This window comes from Chenopodium album, chromosome 7 (assembly GCF_948465745.1).
Source record: "Chenopodium album chromosome 7, dcCheAlbu1.1, whole genome shotgun sequence".
NCBI classification, from domain to species: domain Eukaryota; kingdom Viridiplantae; phylum Streptophyta; class Magnoliopsida; order Caryophyllales; family Amaranthaceae; genus Chenopodium; species Chenopodium album.
In genome coordinates, this window is record NC_137840.1 from 12,739,722 (window position 1) to 12,751,778 (window position 12,057).

A 12,057-nucleotide genomic window follows, 5' to 3' on the forward strand; every position below is an offset into this window, starting at 1 on the left:
ACAAGGTTATTTTCCTACACCCTAAGGCTAATATAAGCAATTGCAAAGTATGGAATTCCAAGGCTCTAAGGGGGTATTTGGATGATTAAATTGGAATGGATTGGTATGAAATCTCATACTAAAGAGGTATGGATTTAAAACTCATACTAGTCTAAAGTTGTTTAATTTTACTGTTGGAATGTATTATATGCTTCATGAATATAATGAATTGTGAATTTTAGGGGGGAAAGGTGGGTATGAAATTCCATAGGTATGGGGTACAGTTACAACCCCTTAGGTATGATATTCCATAATTAAAAAGCTCAATCAAACAAAAAAAAATAAAAAAATAAATAAAAAGATGAATTGGAGTCTAACGCCATTCCAAACCATTCCAAATAAATGATCCAATCAAATGGCCCCTAATACATGATAAAATTAGAGACACTCACTTTACTATCAAATCCACCTTTTAAGAAAGTTTCTATAGACTCTATAAGGAAGCCTAAAATGATACAAACATAACTAGGGGTGAAAGTTCGGTTTTCAATTTGGATTTTTTCCCAAACAGAAACCAAACCACCATATTTCGGTTTCTTGATTTTGCAAACCACAGCGCACCATTTTAGTTTTGAAATCGAACCAAACCAAACCACATAAATTTCGGTTTAAAAAAAAAAAAAAAAAACCTTAACTGCACCGAATTTTCCAATCAAGCATCATAAACATCAAATTTTGGAAAAAAAAAAAAAAAAAAAAAAAAAAAGAACCAACCCACACCAATCAAAACCAAACCAATCCATACAAACATAATCATACAAGTTTTAACCTTATTTCACCACCCCTAACCCAGATCCATACCCACAACGACCCACAACCCACGTTATTACACCACCTCTCTTCCACCCAAACCCTAACCCTAGATCGACCCAAAACTACCTACCAACGCCGCAATTTAATCACACGCCACCATAAAAATAAAGTAGAAAAAAAAAACAAACCAAATTAAAAGAAAAGAAAAAGAGGACATACCTCACATTCCACCGAAAAACCTCGAATTTGGATTTTATTTAAAGGTCAAATTTGACCATGAAAACTCTATATCTAGTGTTTTCATGGTAAAATTTGACATGAAAAACCTTTAGAAAATACGAACACTGGTGGTCATCCTTAGTCGTTTGCCTTAGTACTGCTGGTCGAAGAGGAGAGAAGAGTGAAAATGGAGAAGAGATCGAAGAGGAGAAAGAAAGGACGGAGTAGAGAAGAGAAAAGGAGAGAGAGAGACTGGGAACTTGAGAAGAGGAGAGAGAGGTGATTAGGGTTTTTTTCTTTATAAATTATGTAGAGTTGGGCTAGAGTTTTATTGGGGCTGGGCCGAAAATTCGGTTCGGTTTCAATTTTTCGATTTTTTATTTTCCGAAACCAAAACTGAATTATATAATTTCAGCTTATTAAGTTTGCAAACCGAGACCGAACCACTAAAGAAAAAAACCGAACCATATTCTTAATAATTTAATTAATTGTTAATTAATTTCTAAAAAAGTATTTTGGTAATTTATTTATTTATTTAAATTTTGGAGCCAAAATAATAGTTGAATTTTAGTGCCAAAAACATTTTCAAACTCAATAACTATTTTGGATTTTCAATAAGATTAACTATTCATTTAATATTTTAATAATAACCTAATTACCTATATAATTTTTGGATATTTTAATCATCAAAAATACATTTCTTATCATACAACTAATATATAAAGCTAAACTTTTAGCCAGATCACGAAACATGGAAACCTGACATTCCAACTTTTCACCAAGTGTCGCGCCATGTAGGCGACAATTAATAATTAATATGCCAAGTAGGATTTATTTGAATATAGTTTTTTGTATAATAGGATAAAATAATATCTTTGTAATACCCCATATTTTTAAGCCTATTTAATTAATTTTAATCATATTTATTAGACTTAAATATGTTTTAATTTGGGTTTAATTAACTTCCCTTACACAAAAGTTATTTTCTTAAAAGATTTTCACCTTTATTTATTCAAATTATATTATACACTTTATTTTAAGGTGTGTTCCCTAAGATATTTTGAGTTATTTATTTATAAATAGTTTCTAAACAATTGTGATTTCAAAGTGATTTATTAAGCAAAATAATATTTTGCTAAACTTTATTTATAAAGTTATTATTTTAAGACTTTAAAGTGATAAAAATTTCTATGAATCTAAACCCTTTTCTAAACCATGACCATAGTTATTGGGCCAATGAGTTACTATAATTTTTCTCTAGCCCATAAGAATTCTTTGAAGTCCATTTTATACATATCCCAAATCAGATTTTTGTAGCCACAAAATTAAAGGAAAAAGAAAATAGAAACCCACCCATCCTCCCCAATCAACTACATCAACGTATCATGTTTATACACCATAATAACTATGGAAGATTCTTTCAATTTACCTCCCCAAATGTTACCTCCCCTAGTCTATTAATATAATGGTATAAATATTTTCTTACACTTGGAGTTCATCCACTCCATCACCACTATCAAGTTCTTCTCAACCATTAGATGCACCACCCAAATCAACCAATCAACATTGAAGCTTAATTTGATTTCTTCACCATTTTCATAATAGATCAAGAAACCAAGCTAATTTTATCTCAATTTTAATTGTAAGAATACCCACAAAATTTCAGCAATTAAACCCAATTATAAAACCCCAAAATTTTCCCCTTTCTCTCTCCTCCGCGCCTCCTTGCATTGGCCACGCACCACCACCACCGGGACTCGTACCCCAGTCGCCGCCCGCCCCTGGCCGACGCCGGCTGCCCAGCCACCGTCGGACCACCTCCTTGCACCCCTCTTTCCTCCTTTGTTCTTTTGTCCCCATCCAAACCAAGACCAAAGTTTGGTCTTTGGTGTTTTGTAAAAACCAAAACTAAAATCCTTAAAATCCCACCAATATAAATTCATTCTAATGATATTTGACCCATTAAGAGTAAGTGAGCACAATCCTTATACTTATGTTACTTTTATTGGTTTAAATTATGTACTTTCATATTTATTATTATTATTATCTAACAACGATAAATTTTAAATATTAGTTTACAAAAATAAGTACTACCTCCGTTAACGGTTATTTGCAACATATACTATAAATGGATGCTAACTATTATGTGCAACAAATGTTTTTTTTTTCTATTTAGGTAATCATTTCTCTCTATCTCTCTCCTCATCACATGCACCCAACTTTTTCTCTCTCCATTTTACTCTCACAAACAAATTTTTCCTAGGAGTCCGCAAACACCCCATTTGTTGCAAATAATAGTTAACGGAGGAAGTATTAATTTTATAAAAGGGTTGAAGCAATTTTTCATGCACAATTAGTTTGAGTCAATATTTTATATCTTTTGTTCAAAGAGTATTGATTAGGATTATTGGTTTATTGAAGGGAAGTGTCAATTTCGTTGTTAGAGGTTTCATATGATTGTATGAAAGATTAAGGTACGTATTCATGGCTAGATCTTTAACTATGTGATTTTATTCATAAATGTGTTTTATGTTTTGAATGATGAACTATGTTTGAATGTTGAACAATGATTTATGAATGTTTATAAAATAAATCGTGTAATCTTGTTTCAATAAAAACGATCGTTTGATATTTAAATGCTTTATAAGCTTGGTTGTAAACTTACTTGGTTTACTAACTTGTTTAAATAGGAAATGTTATCATTTTAATCATCCCAGAAATGGGAATTGGAAGATTGATTTATCAAAGATGTTTATGTGATTTTCTTGACTCCCACTATGCGGAGATAAATGATAAGACTATGAGCTTTGTATGATCTAGTCTTTCCTCGAGTATAGACTATGCAAATGAGTTACTAGCTTGAGGGGTGTGCACACTTAGGTTGGGAAAATGGTTTACGAAAATGTTGATCTTCCATTTCTATTGGAATCTACTTTTGGAAAGTTGTTGATTTTGGAATGTTTCTCAATATGGAATTTATATTTATAAAAAGTTTGAATAATGATCGATTATTTACAAAATGTGAATTCTTACGAAAGAGTGTTTAATTAAATAAATTGATGATTTACGTATCTAGCATTGTTATGTACTTAGCATTTTTGCTAACGTATTTCTGTTTTGTTTTTGGCTTGGCCCTACTTATCACTTATGATAAGTATAGGTGACGATGATGAGTCGACGTGATCTAAATGTTGCATTATATTGGGAACAAAGTGCGATAATAACTTAGTCTAGATTTATTGGTTAACGATTTGTATGAAGAATTCTCGTGTGGTTCACTTTTGAAAACTATTATTATTTAATAAAAGTTAAGTATGTATTTTTCCGCTGCAAGTATTTGTATTTTGAAAAGCCTTACGTAATCACGTGGCGGTAATGCTCCTAAACTACTCTCTTAATCAGGTTTTTTATCATTATTATTAAAGAGTAATTTGGGGGTGTTACAATCTTAGAGTTTTATTTTCAATAAAATGTGAATAGCTTTATAAGATAAAAAAAAAAAGTTATTTTAGAGTTTATTTTCAATAAAATACCAATATTTTTTTTATACAAAATGACGGATCTAGAGAAGTACAAAAGGAAAAAATAAAAATCAAAGAGACCTGTTATTATATATAACCGTTCTCTGAAGTCTTAACATACAACTAGCTTTTCCCTAGATGCTCAGAGAAATTGAAAATAATATATCACAGCTTTAGACATCCATTCTTTTTAGTTGTATATTGTTACTTCTATTTTTTTTTTTTTAGATTTTCAAGTGATTATTAATTCATAAAAAACCCATAAATGGACAAGTATGATTGCCAATTGATTATTAATCCATGAGTAGAAAATTCTAATAATATATACTTCCTCCATTTCTTTTTAATTGACTTGTTTCTTTTGTCACGTTTGCCAATGCACAAATCTAACCACTAATATCTTTAATTTCCGATAAGTAAAATTTTAAAATTTTGATATTTAAAAAATATATATCGTGACGATTCTAACAAGATCTCACATCACTATATTTTTCATTACGTATAAATCACAAAACATGGTCAAAGGGAAGTGTGTGAATAGTCCTAAAGTCAAAACGTGTCAATTAATAAAAAACAGATAATAAGTTTTATTTTAAAATTCAATAAACAACCCGAGCATTTCACGGGACATAAAACTAGTTTTATTAAGTAAGGTCCAAAATTCCTAAGCAAATTAACTCAATTTTTTTGGATATTTAAGCATTAGAAAATCTAATTTTTTTTAAAGTGAATTAGGTTAGAATAATTAAAAAAAAATTCCTGTTTAATATTTTACTAAAAACCAAAATTTTATTAGGTAATTTTTTGTATTCTAAAGATAAATAATATCTAATTAATTAGCTAAATGGTCTGAAAATAAGTAGGCATTGTTTGCTTGAGAAATTTCTGCCAATTAGAAATAATTAAGTAGATTATTGTTTCGATTTTAGTAGACAAGTATTTTAATTAAATCTTCGTATGTCACTAAATTTTCCTATTCAAATCTAGTAAACATATGACCTGAAATTATCTTGTCTTAGATAGTTAGATGTCTCTTGATTACTCTCCAAGGAAGCATTTTTACCTTGCTTCTTTAATAAAATGAAAAATTGTCATATTTCTTTAGTTGCTTAAGTCATCAATCTCACACTTACATTAAATTCAAGCCTATATCTTTAATTAATTTCATAAACCAAAATTACCTTAATTCTTCCTACAATAAATTGCCTTAATTCTTGCATTCATAAGTAGAGCTGTAAAAAATTAACCCGACCAGCGAACCCGACCTGAATTGTCAATGATCTGAACCTGACTTATGCCGGAACAATGGGGTGAAACTAGTAACCTGTGACCCAACTTGAACCCAACTTGATGTTAACCGACAACCAATTTGATCTAATACTTTATGACCTGAACCCGAACTTGCACCCAACCTGATAGTAATCGTCAACTGATTTAATCCGACCCAACATTATCTGAACCCAAACTAGTACCCAACCCAATTAGAACCTGAAAACGGTTATAACCCAACACAATCTGTTATTGACCCGAGTCATGGAAGGTTTAACAAATTTTTATATACCTTTTGTTTAGGTTATATATTGGTACAATTAATGTGAACCCTCAATCCTTAATAAGATACTCTGGTACAATTTGTTTAGCTTATATACCTTTTGTTCTCTATTACTTCATAAATAGGTTTAATAAAATCTTTATATTGCTTGATCAAATTATGCAGGGTGTAACTATATAGATTCAACTTGACCACATCGATATTCATTCGAAATGAACTTGAACCAAAATAAAAAAATGATCCAACTTTAAGATTATCCGACCCAACACTAACCCAAACCCGAATGTACCATCTATTAACTTGCCCTAATCCGACTCAACACAACCCGAACATGAAATTGAACCTGATCTAAATTTGACTCGAATCGAACCCGACCTACACCCGAAAGGGTGAACTACCGGGAATAACTTGAACCCGACCCAAACCTTAATCTGATCTGAGGCTAAAATCACCCGACATAACCTGATCCTGATTTTCCCCAAAACTTAATTTGATCCAACCCCAACCTAACTTGAATACTTTAATTGACAGCTCTATTCATAAGTTTATATATAACCCCCTGCTAATGAAAACTCACACAAAAAACCTCACAAATTCTGTTTTCCCCCCTCTAATTCTCACGGTCTTCTCTCCTCATCTCCTTTCAGTTTTGCTCCAACCACCACCAACACTTCCTGCTTCCACTGCACGACACTAGCCACCAGTCGGAGCTACTGTTGTCTCTTCTTCTTCTTCCTTCTTTCTTTCAGTTTCTTCTTCTTCTTATTTTCTCGAATTATTTTAATTATTAATATCATTATTTCATAAATAATTATTCTTAATGTTTTAATTGAATAAAATCAGAAAAATTATTTAAGAATTATTGAAAAGAATTTTAGATTGATGTACATAGAATTTGGAATTTATTTTAGTTGTTTCTGATTATTTGATGACCTTATAATATGGTTATATTTATTTGTAGGGTGTTCTTGGTGAGATTGCTTGAGTTCTCTTATTGTTTTTGCTAAGCAAGGAGGAAAGATACATTTAGGTGGATAGATACTCTATTAAAGTGATTGAGTTGAACAATATGTTTTAAGTGAATTTAATGGTGTTTGAATTAAATTGCACATTATGATTTGTGAAATAATATATATTTGAGGAATTTTTTTAATTTATGATTTAATAAATATGTTTAAAGGATTGATTTTTAATATCATGTTTAAATAAAATTGAATTTATTGAACTAATAAAAGAATCAGTTTGAAGGATTATTGATTTATAAAACGGTTGAATTGGAATTGTTATTATTACTGGAATTTCAAGGATTTAATTTATAAGAATTATTACATGAGGAATTACTGAATTATTATTTACAGCTTTACAAGGATGTTTGTTTTAATCTCACTATGCGGATTTGGTTGATAAAGATTATTGACTTTATATGACCTAGTCTTTCCTCAAGAATAACCTTTCTACATACACAAATTCTCCAAAAAGGCGGGTGTGCATTAATTTATTGTAAAACAGGTTAAAATTATGTTTAAGTACTTAAATTTACTCTTTATACTGCAAAAATTATTATTTTTCGATTAATAAATTTTATCTTACAAAAAAATTATAATGCATTAGATTAATCTTATTAATATTTATAGTATGTAATCACGTATCTATAAGAAATTACACATTAAAATTAAATTCAAACCAACGATAAATTAAAAGTTACTCTTTAAGTGGTTAAAGTTACCATAAAATAATTAAAGTTACGCTGAAACTGATTATTTTACAATAAATTTAATGTACACCCGTTGTACACAAGCCTTAGGCTTCTACATAAAGATACTAACTTGGGGGGTGTGTAGGGCTTTAGGTACTCTAAACGGAATTTCATAAATCATATTCATACACACCTAAAACAAGATCGCATGCAAAAACACAAGAAAAACATAATTAAACTTTTAAAGCGTGATCTCCACGTAGCAAGTTGATTGATAACTAGGGAGAGAATAGATCCCCAAGCGTTGCTTCTCTACTTAGTCAACTGGATAGAATTGAACCTCCACTAATGCTAGTTAGTTGAGAATGAACCCTTCGATCCACCTTCTACCGAGAGGAGAGGAAATGATCAAGTCACAAACCACCACCACCGCGAGCAACCATCTTGCTTGGGTGGTATGTACGGTTGTATGGACGAGGGGGGAGAGAGAGAGAGAGAGAGAGAGAGAGAGAGAGAGGACGAGAGAGATTGGTTGCATGCTTCACACTATACTACTTAGGCTAATTGTGACTTATCTCTTAACCTATAGAAGGCCTATATTTATATATCTCAAATATAATTTAGAGTCTATATGAAGCCCAAACTCCTAGCTAATCTAACCCAAACTACTATAGCCTTACTTCTTATGTTGCTTGTCATTATCTTATGATGCCCATAAATGGGATTCATACTTTGTTCAATCCATGACCCCTATGTGTGACCTTATAGGATCCATTCTATTGGGCTTAAAACTATTTGACCAGTTCAAAGATTATTATATCTAGCAACAAACAATGACGACGCAAAAGAAAGAACTTAATTATCTCCATATAATTTGATTCTTTATATATCTAGTAATTGCACTTGACAAAAACATAAATCCGTCACTGTGCACACTTAAGAGAGAATTTGGTTAAAGGAATTGATTTTCATTGTACAAGTAGTATTTGAGTATTTGAGAAATTGGTTTGGAATTAATATTGGATTTTCTATGATAGGATTTTGAAAGCATGTTTGTTATTTGCAAATTAAATTTACTTCTCTTGTACTTAAATAATTTAGCATATTTTTCTAATTCGTATTTCCTATTTTGTTTTAATTCATCCTATTTGCCTTATTGGTAAGCAACAATGAACTTTCAAGTGGAGTCTTTAATGGGTATATGGGAGTCCCAGTATATTACTTCACCTAGATTAGGGATGTTGTTTTTTAATTTGGTTTTTGAGTACTCATAAGTCATAACAATGGTTTGATTATTTTTAAAGTATATTTAATAAAGAAAGAGTTGATTGATTTTCACTGCAAGTTATTGTTGAGTTGAGTTTTTAAATAGCCTTATATTATCATGTGGCGGTAATACGCCAAGCCTATCTCTAAAGTACGTATAATTATAATATATTATACTAACATTTCCGTAGAGAGAGATTTTGGGGTGTTACAATATAAAAAAGAGAAGGCTAGTTATAAATTTGGCAAGATATGTTTTTTCTATATATATGCATAAATTTTATATTATGACGTAGTATAAGAGGTGACGACGTGGTAGGTTCTAGAGACAGAGGCTCTTCCCTTTCTCTAGTAATCTTATAAGCTAATAATTAGCCTTTCACCATCTTCCTTAAGCCCTTCTTTTGCCTTTCTCTCGGGTACCTCCTTCCTTGTTTTGGAATGTGGTCACAACAATACAAGAAAATACACTTTTACTAACGAATTTGATAGCTCAAAACCGTCGGTGATGAAAAAACTGTTGGTAATGCCTTTATCGATGTAATAACGGTATTTGACCAGTCATCGTTACTATATTTGTTAGTAATTTTTCAAGTTACTAATAGTTAAAGTTGTTGGTAATTGTTTACCGACCTTTTTTTTTTAATTTCATTAACGACCTTGGTCATCTATAAACCCACAACATCAAATTATAAAAATCAATAAAATAAAACAAAAGGCGAACCTAGATTTGGGTTTCGATTTCTCCCAACATCTACCATCCTAAAGGCCTAAATAACCCACAAAACTCACCCAAATCTAAATATTTGAAATTAAAAAGATGAAATGGAAACCATTTTATATAACCTAATACATTCACAATACAACAAACAACATAAAATTTACAATGGTAAAATTTGTTGGTGACTGCTAAATGAAGAGAGGAGAAAATTAAAGTTGATTTAATAAGGAGAGAGATAGAAAGAAGTAACACATAAAAAACGAAAGAATATATTTGTTACAAATGAAGTGATTATTTATGGTAAATGTTGTAAATAAATTGAAACAAAGGTAGTAAAAATTAATTATATAAATTAAATGACCAAAAGTTTCTAAAAAAATTTACAATAAGAGTTTTATAAATATCCCTATAGGATTACATCAATATGAATTATATAAAATTAAATAAGTAGATTTAAAATATAAAGGCAAAAATAGCTTGCAACAACATAAACAACCTTATATAGTTGATAATGATTTGGTGGCCAGGCAGCAACGCTGAATGTTTCAACAAAACAAAGGAGAAATTAAAGGGTGCTCTTTGCCTTGATAATTCACCGGCTATGTGGTAGTGATTCACGATGTTATTTGCAGCGACAAACGATGGGAGGAGAAAAGGTTGGAAGTGAACAATAAGCGGGGAAAGAAAGAGGAGGAGACGGAAGAGAAGGTGAAGAAAGGAGAAAAGAGCAAAAGAGAAGAAATAGGAAGGAAAAGAGAAAGCAAGGAAATTGGGGTGATCGGATAAAGTGCAAAGAGAAAAAGCGGGATTTGATGACAGAAAAATGAAAGAGATAGAGAAAGAATGAGTGACAACTGTTAGGGGTGGTATTATGGTTAGAAATGGGGAGAAAGAGAAAGAGAGGTATGGGCTAAGTTTTTTTAAAAAATAGAAAAAAAAATCAACATTATTGATGACTTAGCTGTAGATACCTTTATTTTTATGGAGTTGAAACGGGTTTAAAAAATATTTCCTGCATCTTTAAGTCGTCGTCTCATCGGTAATAATCTTTAATACTCCCTCCGTTTTTAAATACTTGCTTCATTTCTCCATGCGCTGAGTTTTAGGAGAAATTGGAGAAAGTAATAAAATATGAAGGTAGTGGGGTTGGTGAAAAAAAAAATTGTAAAAAGCAAAAGTAGTGGAGAAATTGGAGGAGAGAGAATATGAAATTAATAAAATATGATATTTGTTGGGTCACTCGGTGAGAGAAATGAATTAAATATTTTAAATGCTTTCCAAATAAGGAAATGGAGCAAGTATTTAAAAATGGCCGAAAAAGGAAAGTGAAGCAAGTATTTAAAAACGGAGGGAGTATATATAAAAGTCAAAATTAAGTCGTCGATAAACTCTAATATTTTTAAAATATATAATAATAAAATTTTACATTCGATACTATATTAATTACTCGGTATAGTTTTAGGTCGTTGTTAAAATGTGAAGGTTGTCCAAGCAACTAATAAATCTAAAATTACCTGATGAATCACATTTATATAGGTTTAATAGGCACGTTCATGCTAGTTTTATAGTTGTTTTTTAGTAGTTTTTATGTCGCAATTGCATAAGTTGTTCATTTTGTGCTTCGCTTCTTTTGTGTTTTCTTGATGTTTTAGGTAGTTTCTATAACTATTTGGACGCTTTCGGAGTGGTTTTGAAAGAATTGGACAGTGAAAGGATGAAAAGTCGATGAATCGAGGTCCCTCAATGAAGGATATGTGTTTGTGGAAGCGTAGGTTGAGATTTATATGAATTAGTAATGAATATAACATCCACAAGGGTCGTTATGCACTTTTTGGAATTGAATTTGAGATAGAAATGAAGAAAAACAATATTTTACAAAGTGGCAAAACTGACATTTGTCCACTCTTTTGATCATAACTTGAGTTCTACAAATCAGATTGAAACGATTCAAATTACTTTGGATACTAGACTTGAGAAGCTTTCCAATGATAGGTCACAAACCCCAAGAATCCTCCTATAACAGAAGACATGGTCGTTTTAATCTGAGCAATGCAATTAGCGACAAGGTGTAAAACCGCAGGTTGCGCCTCTGCCCCACACCCACTCGAGGCCACTTGATGCTACTGCCAGGCCACAGCTAGGCCTGTGCCCATAGGTTTGGCCGAGTATCCTTGAAGCACCGATTAGCCTTGTCCTTCCACGATCGCAGCAAGTCTTGTGATACGTCATCGCTTATATATCATCCAATAACATTCGAGTTATGTTTTTATTTATTTATTTTACTTTTAAT

At 31.2% G+C, this 12,057-nt stretch overlaps 1 long non-coding RNA gene across 1 annotated transcript; it reads left to right on the forward strand.

Moving 5' to 3' along the window:
• The first annotated feature begins 2,570 nt into the window (after positions 1–2,570).
• Positions 2,571–4,331, forward strand: LOC145640923 (uncharacterized). Its single transcript, XR_014115007.1, has 3 exons — positions 2,571–2,979; positions 3,433–3,485; positions 4,172–4,331. It is a non-coding gene; the product is annotated as an uncharacterized LOC145640923 (long non-coding RNA).
• Positions 4,332–12,057: the final 7,726 nt, after the last annotated feature.